Genomic DNA, 19,589 nt, shown 5'->3' with positions numbered 1-19,589 from the left:
CTGGGCACTGAAATCCTCCTGTGGTCTCACCTGCCAGGGTTTCCTCCAAGCCTCAGTCTGAAGGGGGATGTGGATGGGCTTCACCAGGAGGATGCTGCCAGTGAAAACCTCTTGGCTGTACCCCTCATGGGCTCATCACCAGGCTCCTTCTCCTCTCAGCATGACAAAGGGACCAAGAGTGGCCAAGGAGGTGACCAGTGGGCAGCTTGAGGACTTGATGCTCCTTGGCTTTGGGTTGCAGCAGGCTAGAAAAAACCCTTTAACTCCCAGAGACAGCAGCACCCTGAAGGCCACGGGGACACAGATGCAACAGACATCTCCCTTGCTCCTGCTCCCATCACAGAGCTGACACCCCTGAGCAGGTCCAGACACCACCCAGGAGCACCAGACCTGAGTCCCACCAGTTCCCTGCTACTGAAAGAACAAACCCCACAGCCCCAAGCACAGATGGGAGAGAGTTCCAGCCCAGCACCATCTCACAAACACACGTCCTGCCTCTTGCCCAGCTGGGACCAGCCTAGGACAAGCTGTATTTTTAGCAAATGAGGCTTGAGCCCCAAAAAACCACAATGGCCCCATCAGACTCTTCTCCATGTGGTCCCTGCCTGCTCCTGAAGACTCTGACCTAGATTTCAAGCCTGTGGGTCCCCCAGTTCCATCCTGCCAGCCTCCAATTTCTCCATCCTCATCATTTTGTCCTCCAAAGCCAACTCCATACCTGGTGGTCCCCTCAGTCCTGCTTGCCACAGCCACCTCCTGAAGCAGCCTCAGGTCAGGGGGTTGCATTAGAACCCTGCAAAGGGCAGATATTTGGGCAAAGCCCCTCTGATGAGAGGGAAAAGAGAAAGAGAAAAGAGCCCAAATGCTTGCATAGCTTCTAGAGGTTAAAAAAAAAAAATCCCACTTTTCCAGGCTGTGCCTGGGAACCCACATGGCACAGCCCTAAGGCTGAAACACTTGATTCCCAAAGCCCAGATTAGCACCAGCTCCCCCCAAGAGCCACGACCTTTAGGAATAATTCACTCCCCCATTCCCTCAGCACCAGATTTGGACATTATTCAATACCCTTATCCTCCAATAATTCCTCTGAGGTTGAAAGCTATGCACGCAGTGATGGGGAAAGGTAAAGGGACTTTGTCCAGGTCATCCAAGACTGTGGCAGGACGAGGATACACCAGTATCCTGACAGAACCTTAAAACCAGAGTTTTTCCCCTTGGAGCAGCTAGAAAATCCAGTCACCACGTTTACCTTGTGCTTTTTGCTGCTTTTCCACCCTTCCTGTGTCATCCCACCCTCTCCGTGTCACCTCTAAGAGCTCAGAACTGAGATGGTCACTCAGGGACTGTTTCTTGTTTCTGAGAAGTGCCTAGCTGGCCTTTCATGAACAGTTATGGCTTTTTAAAATTCAAAATAAAGAAAAAGCACAGGCTCAGCAAAGTGAGGCCACTCTGCTCTGCCATCACACAGCTTTGGGAGGCCCAGAGCAGCTTGATGGGCTTCCCACCCCACCAACCTATCCCCCACCCTTTCTCTCACGTCCAGGGAAGCCCTCAAGTTTTTTTTTTGTTTGGTTTTTTTTTTTTTTTGGCTTTTAACTTCCCAATGTTAACCAAAACCAACTCTCAGGTTGTTTTGACATGAGTTCAAAATTCCTGTCTCACATCTTCCAGCTCCACTCTCGCCTCCAGGAGGGATCAAAAGACCCAGGGAACTGCTGGGCTCACCTCCTTTTGGGAATATAACACCAGGGAGGTGCCAAGCCCTGGCTCATTCCCATACTGACCCCTCTGCTTTCTTCATCAGACACCAAGCAGCAGCAATTTGCCTCCAGCAGCAGTGGGGTCCTTGGGAGATAAAGAACTGATCCCTGACCCCACAACTCTCCAGTCTGTGCAGTGCCAGCTGCTGCTGGTCACAGCTTTTTGGCACTTTGCAGAACTTCTGGTCTCCTCCCCGAGCTCCTCACCTACAGAACTCCTCCTGGTACCCATTCCAAGACTTGGAAAGCATCATTTTCCTTTCATCTATCTTTATTTCCTAACGTAGGCTTCTTCCCAGTCCCATTTCTAACCCTGGCAGGTGAGGCTGGCAGAGCAGGACACGTTAAAAAGAAAAACAAAACGTAATCGTAAGACGTGAAAACATCCTGCCATTTGACAGGGGCTCTTTCTAACCCACAAGAACCACAAGATATCCTGCCACGGGCACCTCGAGAGCAGAGCACCCACAGAGCCAGCCCTCAAACTTTTGGGGCAGTCAAACAATGCCACAGAATCAGAACTGCAAAGGCAGCAGCAAACTGCAGAAATAAAGAGAAAATAACTGAAAAAACCCCACGTGTTCTCCACAGCAGTGCAGGCAGGGGAGCTGTGGTTTCCACCACTAGGACCAGCACTGCCTTCGAGCTCCACTTGCTTTAAAAACCCAAATTCCTAAGAAAACAAAATACAGAACTGGCCTTGTCCCGACTCTTGCAGCAGCAACCACTCAGCTCAGTAAATCTAATTAATGAGCCAGGAAAAAGTGTCATTCGTTTGCTAACTACTTCGCCCAGGGTTGCCAAATAGACAGATAAAGGATTTAGCTGGGGCTGATTCCAGCCAAAAGAGCTGGGAACCTGGCAGAGATGGCAGCAGATTAGAGAGGGCTGAAAAGACCAAAAAAAAAAAAAAAGAAAAAAAAGAGAGAAAAAAGCAAAATAAGATTAGCACTTTGGAAATGCAAGCATGTAAATCAGCTTACACCCCACATAATGCCACCCTTGTCAGCCTCTGCCACCACCATGAGCATCCAGGCTCTGCACAATCCAGTTTTATTTGGGCTCAGGGAATCTCACACCACCAACTCCTTCACAAAAAAACCCAAAAAACCAAAAAAACACCAACAAAAAAACCCGAGCAGTTTTGGGTTTTGTTAGGTTTGATCTGCTTTGGTTTGGGGTTTGTTTTTTTTCCACCAGCTTTGTAAATTCTCACAGGAAGCCAATTAGGGGAAACCTGGGAACAGAGGCAGATTCATAATTGCAATTAAGGTTTCAAAGTCCTTCCCCCGAGCAGAGCCACTAAAATTAGAGCTGAGGAAGACAAAAAAGCCAAACAACTTTGAAACTTTGAACAACTGAGCTTGCAGATCCCCCCAGGCTGGGAGAGGTTCTCCCTCCCACAACCCCATCACCTGGCAGACCAGGAGCTGACCCTGAAGGGGACCCAGCAGGACTGGCCCCAAGGGTGCTCAGAGCCAGGCACACAGCATGGATTTATCCCCTGGGTTTGGTTTTGGGAAGAAAAGTCCAGTCCTGGCACATATGAAACTTCCCCCATCTGAAAACTGGGGTGTCAAACAAAGCCTTTACTTCATCTGTTTGATGTCCTCAATGCCTGAGACCCCTCCTAACCCATTCCAAGGACAGAAGGTCTTTGCAGACCAGGCTGCCTGCTGGGGTAGAAGAGATTTGGCTTTTAATTTACTTTCCAAGCGACCCAAAGTTTGTCACTTAGTGCTACACATCCCAACCCTTCATCCTATCACAAATCATAGAATCATAGAATTGGCTGGGTTGGAAGGGATCTCAGAGATCATCGAGTCCAACCCTTTGACAGTGTCCTCCTAAGAGAAGTTCAGCAGTTTCAGTCCCAAGGTGGATACCAGGCTCTGAACAGCCCAGAAAGCTGTGTTGGTGTTTTTGCACCATGGCAGAGCTGCTCTGCAATCAAACCAACCACAGCAGCTCACGAGCCCAACACAAACACTGCTGGGGATGTTCCAAGGGCTGGGAAAGCTGAGCCTGACCACAGCAACACTCCCGTGGACTTCACCATCCCCATGGCATGGAGGTGGCTTCTGGTTTTGCTTTTACTTTCAAAGACAAAAGCTTCAGGTCAGGATGAGCCCTCCCTGGGGAGATGCTCTTCAGGCTGGAGCTGATCCCCACTCTCTGGTGCAGAAACCTGCAACCATTTGGCTTGGCTTGAGATGCACAACCCAGCCAAGCAAGTGACATGGGCTGAACCACAGCTGCTCATATTAACAACCCTGAAACAGGCAAAACCTGGGAACACTCTGATCTGCCCAAACTGAACATATTTTCAGGCCAGGGCTGGGTCATTTCAGTTTGGAGCAGAGCACTACAGCCCTGCCTGTAGATATTCAGTCCTCCAGCAGCAGACCAAGGCTTTTTGCATGTTGGAGAATGTCAGGGATATGCACAGGACTGGCCAGACACTTCTAACCAGGGCTACAAACTTCTTATATCTCAGTGTGTATGCCAAAATCTTCCATAATCTTCTGTCTAGTCCTTCTCTTGCAGTTCAAGTACAAGAAACACAACTTACAGGTAACACATCTGCAGTAGGACATCTTACAGCTCAGGGATCTCCCCCCTTCACATCCCTCATCTGCAGAAATGGCCCAAATGTGGCCCCCAAACGTGTGGTCTCTTTGCTCTAATGTGCCCTTGCCAGGGAAAAGGGCTGAGAAGAGCCAGGAGGAGAAAAAGTAACTTACCCAAGATGTCAAGGTAAACCCCTGGGAGGAGACCATGAAGTCCTGCACTAGCTTAGAGCCAGAGCTCTGCCTGTTCTTGCTCCCAACACTCTCAGACCCTTCCCTCCTCCCAGCACCTCCTCTCCAGACCACACTCTGGACCCTCTCTGGACAGACTCTCTGGACTCCCAACCCTCTCTGGACAGACAAGGGAACATCCAGCAAAGCCAAGGTAAAGGAAGCAAAGAGATCTCTCCCCAGGGGGAATCACAGAATTGTCAGGATTGGGAAAAACCCCCTGAGATCACCAGTGCATCCAACCCTCCAGATGCACCAACCCCCCTGGGGCTGCTGCAACCCTGGTACCCGGCAGAGTCCGGAGAAGGAAAGTTCTGCTCCAGCTGAACATGGGACCCAGGAACCCATGCAGGCAAAGGGACTTAACCTCAGCCTCTCCATCCACAGCCCTTACCTGCATCTGCTTTTCCCTCTTTTCCCCCCACAGCCTCACACACCCTACCAGCTGCTTCAAGCCAGGGTTCAGCTGTTCTCCAGGAGTCTGAAGCTCAGGGTTTACTGCAGATCTGCCATGCGACCTTGGGAAGTCAGTTGTGTAGCTGGAAATGTATTGGCTGGAGGTACTTTTGCATAAGCTGCTTTCCCTGGGGTGTTTGTGCCCTACCACTGAGCAGGGAGGACTCGGTAATCAAATGAGGTCAAAGAAAATTCCAGCCCCAAACCCGTCAGCCTCTGGCCCTCCCCAGCAGCAGCCTCTGGGAAGACCCAGCAGCATCCGGGTGAGCAGCTCCCTCTCCAGCAGCACAAGACAAAGCACCACAGAAAGTGGGAATGATCCTGTGGGATGAAGCAACCTGCCAGGAGCAAGGCTGACACTCAGGGTAACAGAGAGGCAGGGACCCAGCCCGCTCCTTCCCAAGGGCAGAACAACTGGAGGAGACAACTCTGCAGAGTGAAGACTGCAGAACATGCAGCCCCCCTCTTCTCTGCCACTCCTGAGGCACTGAGCAGCCTTCCCAGCTGAAGAGGAAGCCACAGGGGCTGAACTCATCCACCAAAAACCAGACCCCTCCCCGCCAGCTGAAGCTGAAGCCCATCGAGCTGGTTTCCAAAGGCAACCTGAACTTCTCCATTTTCGACAGAGCTCTTCTTACTTCACCTTCCTGCTCGCTGATGCCAAAAGGAGAAGTGCTCTGGAGCCGATGGGGGATGAAGTTGTGCCACCATTTCCTATTCTGGTTGATGATTTCACTCTCCTGCCACATCCGAGAGCCACACGTGGCACCCAGCAGGCTCTGCAAACCAGCCAGGAGGTTGGTAACATGCAAAGGGCTCTGCTTTGGGACAAGCAGTTCCAGGAAACTCAACAGTCGCGTTCAAGAAACTACCATAAATACAGACCACACACAAATGATCTGGTCAGAAATAACCACACTGTCCCCCGGAGCTCAAAAGGCTGCAAGAGACCAAAGAAGGACATGTGGCTCAGGGATTAAGAGGCTGGGGAGGGAAAGAGAGGTGAAAAGCAGCAGTCCAAGCCCAAACCATGACTTTCTGCACTCCCCTAAATGACAAAAGGCATGGCTGGGTTGAGCTGCAGTCATCCTGAGGTTATGGAATCATCATGGTTGTAAAGGAGCTTCAAAATCATCGGTCAACCTGTCAGTCCTACACCCACCTGAACCACTCAGTCAGCTCCTGAATACCACATCTGCCTCATTTGTTTTTAACACCTCCAGGGATGGGGACTCCACTGCTTCCCTGGGCAGCCTGCTCCAGTGCTTAACCACTCTTCTGTCAATCAATTTTTCCTAATATGCAGTTTGAACCTCCCCTGGTGCAGCTTAAACCGATTTCCTCCTGTCCCCTCCTCTTGTTTGGGGGGGGATCAGCTCCCCTGGTCCCTTCCCATGGGGAAAGAGCAGATCCAGAGCAGCCAACAGATCTGCTCTTCCCTGCACCTCCATGGAGCTGGACTCTTCCCACCTTGATGCCAAAGGAGCAGCTAAGTACAAACCAGCCTCTGGTAAGCAGCTGAAGGAAAGAATCTTTCCACCATCATTTGCCAGAGTTTCCCCCCACTTGTTTGGTGTGGGCATGGGGGGGGCCAGGATTTAGAGTTCCCCCCAAGCAGCTCCATATGTAGAAGGCTTTCCCTAGAGCCTGAACAGCTTGGATTCCAACAGAAATGTCATCCCCATTTAGAGGACAGAATCTCCTGTCTCTCCCCCCCAGGGTAGTTTGGGAAGTCCCATTCTCAGAAGTTTCCTACAGCACAGCTAAAGAGTGGGTCAGGTCTTAAAATATTCCCTGCTTAAAGCTTCCTGCTGCAGCCTTATCACCAGAGAGGCCCCTCTAGGTGTTTTTAGAGGTAGCATCTGCTAGCAGAGGAATTACAGCACATTAATTAGCTAATTAGCAGAGAGATGCACACCCAGGGTCGCAAGGTCACCACATAACATCCAGAATTTACACCTTGCTGGGAGTTACTGAGAAAACAGAAGATCCAAGCCACTCCAAGAGCTGCCATCATTAAGGGCCCTGAGCTTACCTCCCCCCAGAACAAAGAGGGAAAATTTGTTTCTCAGATGGTCCATGGACAGCAAACCTCAGAGAAGTCCTGTGATAAGATCAAGTCAGTTCCTCAGAGGTAACTCCTGGGTTTGCAAGGTTGTCCAAGAGTCTGATGGCTTGGGGAAAAAAATAAAATTAGGGGTGGGCAACATTTGATCTTCTGGGATAAACTACCAAGAAAATTTGCCTGCAGTTTTGGTGCTCCTCCACAGACAGAGGCAGCCTCAGCCTTTCAGAGGACTGGGTACCTCCACTCAGACCAGGGGGAGCTGCCTTTTAATGGATGGTTAAGAGTAGAGAAAGTTGTGAGTTGGTCACTCAGATGAGCAGACTCACTTCCCAAAGCCAGCCAGTTTGTTCCTCATGAAGTTCATCATCTGACCCCACCTTACCCAGGCTCCCTGCTCCCAGAGCTTCCTCTGCTGGATAAAAGTGATGGGCAAGGAAGCATCTGGGTAAGTCAGGCTGGGACAGGACCCCCCACACTTCCCAGGGTGTGCAGGGACAGCACCAACACCTGAAACCTCAGAGCAATGGCCAAGAGAAGGTTCCACCCAGGTTCCACCACTGCTCAGCAGGACAACACTACTAGATGAGTGGATTAAGCAGGATAACTCAGTTCCCTTCCCCAAAAAATCCCCAAAGCCCAGCTGCTCGGGGGCGAGAAAGAACCACGGTGTGCCAGCCAGTCAGTACTCACCCCCAGCTAAAGAAAACTGCTGCTACCTGCCCCCAAAAAGCTGGGTGATGATGAAAATGCAGCTGAAGCCTGATGGGCAGGTCAGATGCACTGTGCTTAGGTCCAGAAAGGGTTTGTTCCTATGTCCCAAGAGTGCCCAGACAGGTTATCTGCCAGGGTGCTTTACACCTTCTTCACCCAACACCCTGTGCCACCAGCAGCCCTGCTGGCATCCCCAAAAAGCCTCTTACCAGCTCCCCAAAGTGCACAGTGGAATGAAGAAAGCCTCTAACACCCTAAATCCCATGGTGAGCCTTCCAGACAGCCAACAATACATCAAGGCAAAGACAAGCAGCCAAAACACTTTGTTCCTTCTTTCTTCCAGCAATGTAATTAAGGCTGGCAACTTCAGAAGTCCAAAAAAAAAAAAGAGATGGAGTCCAAAGCATCACGAAGCAAAATAACTGACTTCAGAATAGCACAGCAACTATTTGCTCTGCTACAAAGCTCTCCAGTGACATTGGGTCCAGCCCAGGGGCCAGATTCATTGCCTCCAACTTTAGCTATGAGGTGAATCTCTAAGCAAATTGACATCCAGAGAGAGCACCTGCTGTGCTCATCTCATCCAACCTGAACCCTTCTTTGCAATGTTCCAGTAATTAAAGGGGGGCTACAGAGATGATGGAGACTCCCAATTTCCAAGGAATCCCATGGAGAAGATGAGGGGCAATGGGCACAAGTGGCTCCTGGGGAGGTTCTGGTTGAACACCAGGAGAGTTTTTTCCCCATGGGGACAGTCAGACCTTGGAATGGTCTCCCAGGGGAAGGGGTGGATTCCCCCACTCTGGAAAGTTTGAAGTCTCAGCTCGAGGGGTGCTGGGACACCTCACATCAACAATAACATGAGAAGGGTTGGAGCAGGGGATCCTGGAGGTCCCTTCCAAGCTGACATTCTGGGATTCTTTAGGGGGGAGCCCAAAACTAAGTTAAATGAGAGGCCTACATTTTGGGGCAGGCATCCTTAAGGAAGACACCTCCCACCCTTCTCCCCCCTAAGCTGCTTCCCACAAGCAGAGCAGGAATAATCACACCTCCTGCCCTTGCCAGCAGTTGCACAACCAAAAGTTTCAAAGCCCGTAAGAAGGTCAGGCAGTGCAAGACTGGGAACATGGAAATTGCAATAGACTGACTCTGTTTGGCTTCCACTTCTTTCACACACACCCCCAATTTGTTCTGTACCAAGGCAAACCAGAAGCTAACAGTTTGGCAAGTGACTTTGGCTGTTCAAGGTCCCCAAGACTCCTTGTTGGATTTCCATGGCTGGGCAGCCAGGTAAAAGCTCTGGAGAAGAGTTCCAGGGGTGGAAGGAGCAGCTCTCAATAAATCAATGTTCTGTGACATCTTTACAGCACCCACAGTGAAGTCTCTGCTGTAAAACCAGAGTTATTTCTACCTCTGAAGATGAAGTGTGTGCTCCAAGGCTGCCTGAGGTTGGCTTTACGGGGCTGTTCCAGAGATGAACTGCACTAGAGTACTGATAATCCAGAAAACACAGACAAAGCAGAGAAAATAACCATCAGTAGTGATTTGCAGCACAGGTAGGGCTGGCAACAGGCACTCACAGACACCAGCAGCCCCGCAGGTGTGGGACAAGGCAGCAGAGGTCTCATTTCCACACCAAAGAGCATTAACTCTGCAGCCAGCAACAAACTTCCCATTTTGGAGACCAGGCGTGGGCTTTCACCTGAGGTTACTGAAGACATCACCTGAACTGGGCCAGCACCAAGCATCCCCCATCCCTCCTGCTGAGACCCTGCAGCCTCTCACCCCCCCTGCTAATGCTGACCAACACCAGCAGGATGTGAAGTGATGGCAGAGGAGGGGAAGGCTCCAGCACCCTGGGAGGATCATGCTGAACACTGCTGCCTGGGGCTGGCACTGCCTCTCCTCTCTTGAGTCATGGTTTTTTTCTTTCCAGTCAGATTTGTATTAAGAGAAAGTCAGGAATGCAGCTGGGGCTGCCCCTAAAATATACAAAACACAACGATGACAAGTTTTTACTGACTTCAGAATGAAACCCTCGTCGTGTTATCATCCTGGTAATGAACTTCTCAACCTAATATGACCAACTTGGCTCCAGCTCCAAGAAGTTGCTCTAGGAGTTCATTTTCACTTTACAAAGCAGGAAAGAGAGTCTCCTCCTAAGAGGACTGGAGATACCAGGGTAAAGCCAGAGCTAGAGGAGACACACAGCACCCAGGGCTGAGTCTGCAGCCAAGGCTGGCAGTTTTCAGCAGCCCATGTTTGGCTTTCTGCCTGGGAGAACAGAGCCAAGCCCATTTCTCCCCTGCTGCCACCATCACCAAGAGCAGCTCTGCCACCAGTGTCCCACAGGTAGCACCCCCTCTCCAGCATCCCAAACCCCCCCTCAGCCAGCCTGTGAGGGGTGACAATGGATGACCCAGGACATCACCAACCCCAGCCCCATCCACAGCCATGGAATGGGTTGTGTGGGTTTGGCAAAACTCAACCAGAGGAAGAAAAACCTTTCCTTTTCCTCCTCAGAACCCAGCAGAAATGCCATATATCTGATGTAAGAAAACACCAGCTACACATACTCACTTTTCTGAGAGGAAATGTACTTGTTCCTGGCACCAGTTATGAAAACCCCTCACCACATGATGCAAGAGTTAATTTTAACTTGGGATCAGTCTTCATCACGAGAGTGAAGGTTCAAGTTCTACCCATCACAGCCATCACCAGCTCAGTGTCAAGTGAAACCCCAAGAAGATGCAGGCAGGAGGCAGTGATGGGGTTTGGCACAACCCAGATGGGTGCTGGGTGCTGCCAGCAGCATAGAATGGAAACCCCAGGACTGCCCTTCAAGGAAGGTGGAAGTTCAGCAGAGGATGATGTGTATCACAGGAGAGGACCAGGGGAAAAAGTCAAAAACTAAGCAAGTTCATCATTTAGAGGGGGTGGAAAGGTATTTCCCAAAATGAAGGCAGCAGCCCAAGCTGCCACTGCCAAGAAGGAAACAAGACAGTGTCAGAGAGTTCCTCCCAGCACTCAACCTGGTGGGACAGACCAAGAGGAGACATCCCTGTTGGAAGGGTCTTAGGGCAAAGGGGACAAGACTTCAGGTATTTCCAGCTCAGCAGGAGACACCTTCCCAACAGCCCATGGGACACCTGGGGTTGCAGTCCATGCTCAGAGGTTGCAGGAGTTGTCTCCCAAGCTGAAGACTTCACTGAGGCTGAAGATGTTGGGCCACCTCCCAGAGACTTCACTGAGGCTGAAGATGCTGCACTGAAACTTTCAGCCTGAGAAGGAGCCCAGCACCTCCTGGCCCTGGGCAGGGACCTCCACCCGAGCTGCCACCCCTGCTTTCCCCAGGAGCTGCTGTGCAGCTGGGTTTCCCTAGGGAAAAGCTGTTTCTAGAGTGCAAGGTGGGTGGCACCATCATGCTTAGGAGAACATCAAACACCCAGGGAAACAGCAACACCACGAGATCAGGAAACAAATCCCACCAGCAAGTCTTCGTCCCACTGACCCAGCGCTTTCCTGGGCCTCTCCAAACTCTTCCTAAGACTGCTTGAGCCCCTAAAAACCACATTGTGTTGCTCAGCCTAAGGGAGAGGTGCTGGTTTTCCCTAGAGTTTGTTTCTTTTGTTGGTTGTTTTTTTTCTATTGCAAAATCATCTACTGGGGCCAGGGACCATCCCCATCCTGCCACCGAGCAAGGGGACCCCAACCTCTGGCCCAGACACTGCCTTCCCCCCACCCCAGCTCCCTTGTGGGGAAGCAGAGGAAGAGTCAACCCTCATTCCTTCATCCTGGTTGGAAAAAAAAAACAAGTTTCCATGGGAGGTTGCAATTGGCTCCCTCTCTGCTTAACTACTCCAGCTGTGAAACAAAGCAAGTGCCAGACAAAGCTCAGTAAATGAACTGCGGGGCCATTTCAGAGGTTTTGGTTGGGTTGGTTTTTTTTTCTTGTGAGCTTTTAATGCCAGACCCACTAAATAGATTAACTTACAGCATAAACAAGCAAGTAAATCTTTCCCCCAGGGCCCCCTCTATCCAAAGGAAGCTTTAGAAGTTGCTTCCTGCCATTGTGGAGGCCCTGCTGGGAACTCAGGAGCCTTCTCAGTCCCTGGCTTGGTTGCCCCAAGCCTTCAATTTATTTCCAGCACCACCACATACAGATGATGACAAGGATGTTTTTTGGGGGTTCCCTGTCCCCTTCAGTCCACAGGCAAGTGAGGCTGTGATTGACACCTGCTACAAACCCCCACAGAAGGGTTTGAGCCCCACCTTGATGGATGGACTTGGGACAACCACAGCACCCCCATCATCACTGAAGAGAAGAAGGGAAGTCTCCAACCCAGGAGACAGAGCAAGGAGAGGTGGGCATCCAGTCAGCAGTGACCAACCCCACCATCCACCAGGCATCCCCCAAGGATCTTCAAACAACCCCCAGAGCCCTGAAACAGCCCAGCAGCAGCATTGCAGCATCGAGAAGGCACAAAGCCCTTCCAAACCCTGTGTTCACCTCTGAGAAGAAGCAGGCCCAGGCTCAAGCTGTGCTGGAGGCCACCCTTGGATCCCAGAGGTATGGGATCCCTGGAGGTATGGAGCAGGGTTTGTGCAGGTTGCACAAAGGGAAGATGCTGGGGCTGGGGAGCTCAGGGCCATCCCATGACAATGAGTGAGGTCCAAGCCCCTGGCTGAGGGTGGGACCATCCTTTGGCCTGGCTCAGCACAGTCCCAAGAGCTCCATCTCTATCAGCCCAAAAAGCCATGGAGAAAAGAAGCTGGAAGGTATCCTCTTCACATGAAGGCCCTACCCACCACTCTCCATCCCTTCTGCATGGGACAGGAGGTGGATGCCATTAAATATTTGCTACTCTGCCAGCACTTTACCACCCAGCACAAAGAAAGCCTCCAGGCTCTGAGACAAGCACAAGTGGATTCAGACACATGCAGCATTCAGCCCAGGTCAACCTGGGCACAATTTGCATTTAAGAAGCAGCCTTTTGGGGACCTCCAGCTTATTCTTTGACTGCCACCCAGCTAATTGATCCAGGGAGCCAAACCTCAAGCAGGAGCCCTCTCAGATGAGCGGGATGCACACAGATGGATGAGGAGCAGTGGGGAGGTTGCCCAGCTGGGGGCTGCAAGGCTGGAGTTGCCTTGGTTGAACTGCAAAGCCTCAGCACCCAAAAGGTGAGCCCTGGGGGGCTGCCCACAGAGCTCTGGGTGTACCAATTTGCAAGGTTCATCAACACAAAGGCACCGAGAAAACACAGCAACATTTCTGCAGTTTCACATGCATGGGGTTGCCAGAAACAATGAGAAAAAGGGAAACACCACCTGAGGGGCCAAGAGCTTGTGTGCAGAGAAGCCTCTGAGGGTTTAAATAGACACTGAGCACTGGGGGAAGCAGCTGAAAGGGGAAGTGTTTCATCCTAATTTGAGACACCAAAGAATGGGCCTTTGTGGAAGAGGATGAAAAACACTTCTGCAAGCTGAAGACAAAGATGCCTTTCCCTGAGCCTGCACACACTGCCCTGCAGCAGACCTCAACAAAACCCTGAACATACATACATGGTGCTATGGGACAAAAAAAACACAACACAGGACACACACACACACACACAAAAGACAATAAATTCCCTCCCACAGCAGTTGTTTGGGGTGCTCACAAGACCAGGCTGAAGCTGAGCCCTTCCTGCTGGACCTGAGCAGACTCAGGGAGCAGTGTGCCCAAGGGAGGATGCTCCAGTGTGCCCTTCCCAAACACCACATCATATCAGCTGCTCCTGCCAGGATGTCCACGCTTCTGCTTGCCTAAATCCACCCCAAAATCAGGACCAGCAGCATTTTAGGAGTACCCAAGCTCTCACCAGAAGCACTGTGGGAACTTCAGGTGATGAAAAAAAAAACAGCTGAGGGAAAAGCAAGCCCTGTCCTTGTCTCTCTTACACACAAGAAGGGTTCCTCAGCAGCCCCGAGTCATGAACATCACAGCTCCACACGAGTACGTTCCTCAGCCAGGCAGCAGCTCCCCATTCCTCTTCTAACTCAGAAAAAAAGGTGATGCTCACATCTGCAGGGCTTTTATCTGCCCAGCCAGCTGGGGGGTGAGCTCTGAGCCCTCTCCCCCCCTGTACAGGAATGATGGGGTGCAGGGAGAGCACTGGACCATGCACCCACCCCAGGCAGGAACTGGCCTCAGCCTTACCCACAGGAGACTGGAACCTGGGTGAGCTCTCAGATGTGGCAGGATAAGGTAAAATACAGCAATGTGAGAAGAGGACATCTGAGGCAAGACCAGCCAAGCCTCGCACACAAAACTCCAAATGAACCACACTGACAGAACCACAGAATACTGGAAGGGATCTCTGGAGAGCATCCAGTCCAAGCCCCTGCCAGGACAGGCTCACCCAGAGCAGGTTGGCACAGGATGGTGTCCAGATGTGGTCTGAATGTCTCCAGAGATGGAGACCCCATCACCTCTCAGCCTGGCCCAGTGCTCTGCCACCCCCATAATAAATAAGTTCCTCCTCACATTTAGATGGAACTTGCTATGGTCAGGTTTAAAAAAGATTGTCCCCATCCCCGACACCCACAAGTAAAGTATTTAGAAGTGCTGGTAAGATCCCCCCTCACTCTTCTCCAGACTAAAAAGACCTGAGTCTCCAGCCTTGCCTGATAAGAGAGATGTCCTGGTCCTCCCATTCCCTTTGCTCCCTGAAGCCTTCACACTGATTCTGATGATCTTCAAGATCCCTTCCTGACCACTCTACGATTCTATGGATGGAACCAGCTCTCTTCCAGCTATACTCCTGCAAACCACAGCATCCACACCAGTGATGCAGCAGGCTGTCCCACCACAAGCCCGAAGTTTTTCTTTTTTTTTTTCTATTTTTCTTTTTTACTATTACTCAGTAGCAGAGCTTGAAGTCGGAGGTGAAGCAGCCTGAAGGAGCTCACTGCTGACCACTCCTGTATTCCAGATGCACATGCTACAAGAAGCCTCCACTTGCCAAACAGGATACGAGGCGTAAGAAAAATAAAAGCATTTTATCTCCCAGCTTCTCCAAGAGGGTACTGGAAACAATGGGGAGGAAATCCGAGATTAACACGAGAGAAGAGCAATTGGCAGCGCCCCTCGCCAGCGTGCTCTTCATTACAGGACTGCCTATTCAGTGGCTTTCATTAGGAGAATCGCGCCCCAGAGCCCTTCCCAACAACGTCCCCGTTTCCTAATGAAGCCCCCGCCAAGGAGCCACGGCACACAAAATCCCAACAACTACCCCTTCATTGCAGCCTGCCCGCTGCAAACCCTGCAATTAAAGCATCCCAAGAGTCCCACGGGAGCATCATCCGGGGAAACGAGTTCTCCCGTCGTGCTAATTGGAGGCCAAAGACGAGAAGAGAAAGAAAGGTTCAGGGTTTTTCGTTTGTTTTGTTGTTTCCAGGCTGGGAAGTTGCAGCCGCTGCTCAGGCTCCACCCCACAAGGAGAGAGGGAAGGGGGCTGAACCTCCCTGCCCACCCCTCCAGGCACAGGGAGATGCTCAGCGCATCCTTGTGCATCCCACCCACCTCACCTCTCGGGAAGGTGAACAACCCCCACCCAAGGTGGCTGATTGGGTGATTTGCAGAGGTCACCTGGAGACACTCCCCAGCCCGATGATGGTTTCAGATGGGTGAGACCCTCGCAAAGAAATGGCTGAACCCCCAAAATGTCCCCACACTGCCACCAGCCAAGACAGGTAAGGCTGCAACACCAAACTGCTTAGGCAAGTCTTGTAGGGATGAGGGAAAGAGCCTGAGCTGCAGCTCTGGAGCCTGGATTGCATCCTCAGGTCACATTCTCCTCCAGGGCAGCCAGCAGGGTCATTTCCAGCCCCAAACCCCTCCCTGGCTGAGCACTGCCAAGCACAGACCTGGGGGGCTGCAGTGCCATGCCCAGAGGGCAGGGGAGGGCACAGTTGGCATAGGAACCTCACCTCGCCCTTCCTCTTTCACACCTGCTGAAGGCAAAGCACTGATGGGAGCAGGAGCTGCAGAGGTTTCTAATCCCTCAAAACCAGCCCGGGGCACTCACCTGAGCAGCTCTGCCCCCAGAAAACTCGCACCCAGTTTTCCACTTGCAAAACAATAATGCAAAAAGAGGTGGCCCCTCTCATGGCAGGAACAGCTCAGCCATCACCCCAAAAAAAGAGAAGTTGAAGCTACCCCAGGTGAGCTGCAGCAGGGCAAGACCCCTGCAGTCCCCATGTCACCGAGTGTCACAGCCCGGTCCCCGTGGCACCGGGCATCCCTCAGCCCCTCGGGCTACTGCAGCATGGGCTGGGGGGTTCTGTGCCTCTGACAGTGCTGTGGGCTGGATTCAGTTCTTCTTTCTCAGAGAAAAACTCACATCTTCGTTTTCACGTCCAGCAACAGGCACAAGGGGACAGTTTCGGTTTGCTTTTCCCCAGCCTGGGGTGCCCTGATCTGCCCGGGGGAAAGAGGGACTGCCCCATCCTACAGCACCAGAGCAATGGGGGCTGCTGGAGGAGCCCCAACACCCCCACCCAAATCAACCACACTGGCATTACAGCCTCTCGCTTCTCCACAAGCACCTCCCAGCACTTCTCAGTTCTTTGCCTCTTGCCCCAACCAAGCTGCGGAGTGTAGCAGGAGGAGCCTTTCTTGCTCCCAAGGCTCGATGAGCTGCTGGCCTCTCCATTGCCTCGCACCAGAGTGAGCTTCCTCTCTGTGGGTGTGTGTCCCACCTTTACTGGCCCCCTGGTAATAGGGGGCCTGCCCTAACCAGGCACAGGTGGACTCACACCCACTCTTTGGCAACTCGAGGCACCTGGTTTATCTTGTTTCTCTACAGCGGAGCTGCAGAGTCACAGCCATGGTGCTGGGGGAGGCAGACCAGGGAGCTCCCCCTCTCCCCATTCCACAGGAGAAGATGGTGAGGCTGGAGCCAGCACCCTTGGCTCCTGGGGCATCCACCCAAGCCCACTCCCCACACCCACTCAACACCTCACCCCCCGACCTGTCACTGACATGCCAAGGGATGTCACCACCACCACAACCAACCCCCCCGAGGCTCATGCTCTTTATCTTCTCATCTTTCGAGGTTTAAGCTGTAATTTGAGACACGCCCAGAGCTCCAAAACAACTCGGCAATCACGTTTTGGAAACAATTTGCAACTCTTTAAGTTTTTGCTTTGAACAAGAGGAAAAAAAAATAAAAAGCAACCAGACCCCAGACCCCCTCTGACAGGGGAATTAAAGCATCGACATCCTGCATATCCCTGGACTTTGCAGGCTCTGCATCAAAGCAAGATTTAGCAAATTAATCTAAATGCAACGACTAAATAAATTACAGGTGGGCAGCACCGACCCCTTCAGCAGCAGCCCCAGCCTGCAGCTGCCTGAGCACCCTCTTGCTGCATGGAGCAGGACATCAGCGCTTCCAACAAGCCCTTAGCAAAGTCACTGGGTGCTGGGGTGACAGCGGGCAGATTTTAACAAACATGAAAACAAAGGGCTGTGAAATCTCCTGTCTTCCTTTGGTTACTGATTTGACTCAGCCCACCCTTTTCCTCCCTCAGGGCTTACACCGACTAAAGCAGCCAAACATCCTTTGGGGGGAGGTTGTTGCACGAGTGAGCGTGGGTCCTTCCAGCCCAGCCAAGAGAGCTCCTGCTGTAGGGACACGGAGTGGTGACTCAATGACCCCCCCCCTCAGCCCTGCTAAAACTCCACTTGGGTTCTGGTGAGCCCCCGGGATTTCCCGGGGACCCAGGCACGGCTGGGGGGGTTCCCTAGGGCCGGGCAGGGCCCCACAGCTGCGCCCCGAGCAGCAACTCCGTGGGGCGGCCCAGAGGAAAAGAAGTTCAGAAATGAGTCAGGGCAGGGGGGGCCGTCCCCACCCGCGGGGTGACACCCGCTCCTCCTGGCCAGGGGACCCATCCTGGGCTGTAAGGGGTCCTCTTTCCAGATTGCAAGGGAAACCACCCCCCCGGGGGATGGTGACACCCCCTGGCGGGTTTAAGTGGAAGTCCCCAGCTGCATGGGACCACCCCCCCATCACACCGTCTTCTTTCCCCCTCTTGCTCTTAGGCACCCCGTTTATAAGCACACATCTCCCCCAAAAAACAATCACACAGCCCCCACTGGCGCACAGTGTCCCCCCAGTACACGGCCCCCCTGCCCACTGGGCTCACGGGCTCCTCGGTTACACGGACACCCCGGTTACAAGGAACACGCAGCTCTCCCCCCAGGTGTACAGTAACACAGAGCGTCCCGGGTGCACCGGGTGTCCCCACACCCCGCCGCCCGGCTACACAGTGTCCCTCGGCTCCTGGGGTCCCACCCCCCGGCCCCGCGGCTCATCCCACCTGGCTGTCGGCAGCCCCCGGCACTCCCAGCCCATCCTCGGACGCCCCGGCGGGCTCCACGCCGCGCTGAGCTCGGCCCCGCTCCCGGCGGAGGCACCGGGTGGGCGGGCGGGCGGGGCTGCGGAGGGTCCCGCCCCTACGGGTTAGCTGACCGGCCCCTCCACCCCCTGCCATCCCCGCCCCGCTACCAGCCCCCCACACCTGCCCTCCACCCTTTCACGGCTCCTCTCTGCATCCCTCCCTCCCTCCTTCCCTCCCTTCCTCCACCCACCCATCCACCCATCCATCCACCCATCCATCCATCCATCCATCCATCCATCCATCCATCCATCCATCCATCCATCCCTCTCACCCTCCCACCATCCATCCTTTCTTCCCTCGCCTGCACCTGTCACTTATCCAGCTATCCCCCCACCCACCCTCACCCACCCCTCCATCCATCCTGACACCCATCCCCACCCACACCCACACTTCCCCTTCTATTCTTCACTTGTCCATTTGTCCATTTGTCCCTGACTCCCTCCATCCCTTCCTCCCTCCATCCATCCCTCCATCCCATCCTCCCTCCATCCATCCATCCATCCATCCATCCCTCCATCCCTCCATCCATCCCTCCCTCCCTCCATCCCTCCATCCTTCCTGCCGTTCTGCCACTGTCTGTTCATCCCCCCTTCCATTCTTCTATCCATCCACCTCCCATCCATGCCACCATGCTCCAACAATCTCCCCTTCTTTCCCTCCATCCATGCACCTTCCCAACCCTCCATCCACCACTCCATCCTTCCCTCCATTCATCCATCTGTCCCTCTCTCCACCATCCACCTCTCCATTCCCCCATCCCTCTCTCCCTCCTTCCATGCCTCCATCCTACATACCATGGCAGTTTCTTTTCCTTCCCTCCCTCCACAGCCTTTTACCCCAGCTCTGCTGCCAGAGCCCTCACCATGTCCCCAGCAGCACAAAGCCACCCACAGCTCAGGCTGGGTGACAGCAGGCTGAGGACATGCTGCTGGTTTCTGCTCCGATGGCACCTGGGAATGTCACTCTCCTGCTGCCTTTGGGATTGCCACTGAGAAAAGGCTGGACCACCTTGGGCACCACCCTTTGCCTTCCTGCTGGCCCATCTGCCAGACAGGGCTTACAGCCAGCTCCAGCCCAGCTGATCTCATGGGAAAAACCTGGCTTTGGGTTTATTTGTGGGTTTCATTTTTTTTCAGAGAGTGACAGCAGAGTGACCACTGCTCCGGATGCTTTTAGAGTCGAAAACTGCTCAGGGGCCAAAATAAATTTGGGTCTCACTGTGAGATTCCAGTGAATTTTAAAATAATAATGTAAAATCAAACATGGTCAGAGCCAAAGTCCCCTTTTGTTGGTGACCTATTGAGGCAAGCACCTGCCCTGCAAACTACCTGGGACACCAGTGCC

The 19,589-nt window shown here is 52.8% G+C and overlaps 1 protein-coding gene across 3 annotated transcripts in view; it reads right to left on the bottom strand.

The window, feature by feature from the left end:
* Positions 1-18,241, bottom strand: part of PIK3R5 (phosphoinositide-3-kinase regulatory subunit 5) — a 48,770-nt gene extending 30,529 nt beyond the window's left edge. For all 3 annotated transcript variants that reach the window (XR_003988323.1, XM_030462077.1, XM_030462078.1), the window contains exon 1: positions 18,165-18,241. The gene's annotated coding sequence lies outside the window, so the exon portion shown is untranslated. The remainder of the gene's footprint in view (positions 1-18,164) is intronic.
* Between the last annotated feature and the right edge of the window lie 1,348 nt (positions 18,242-19,589).

The sequence above is a fragment of the Calypte anna genome, chromosome 18, assembly GCF_003957555.1.
Source record: "Calypte anna isolate BGI_N300 chromosome 18, bCalAnn1_v1.p, whole genome shotgun sequence".
Taxonomy (NCBI): Eukaryota; Metazoa; Chordata; class Aves; order Apodiformes; family Trochilidae; genus Calypte; species Calypte anna.
Note: the sequence above shows the minus strand (reverse complement) of the source record. Positions and strands in the feature narration are given on the sequence as shown.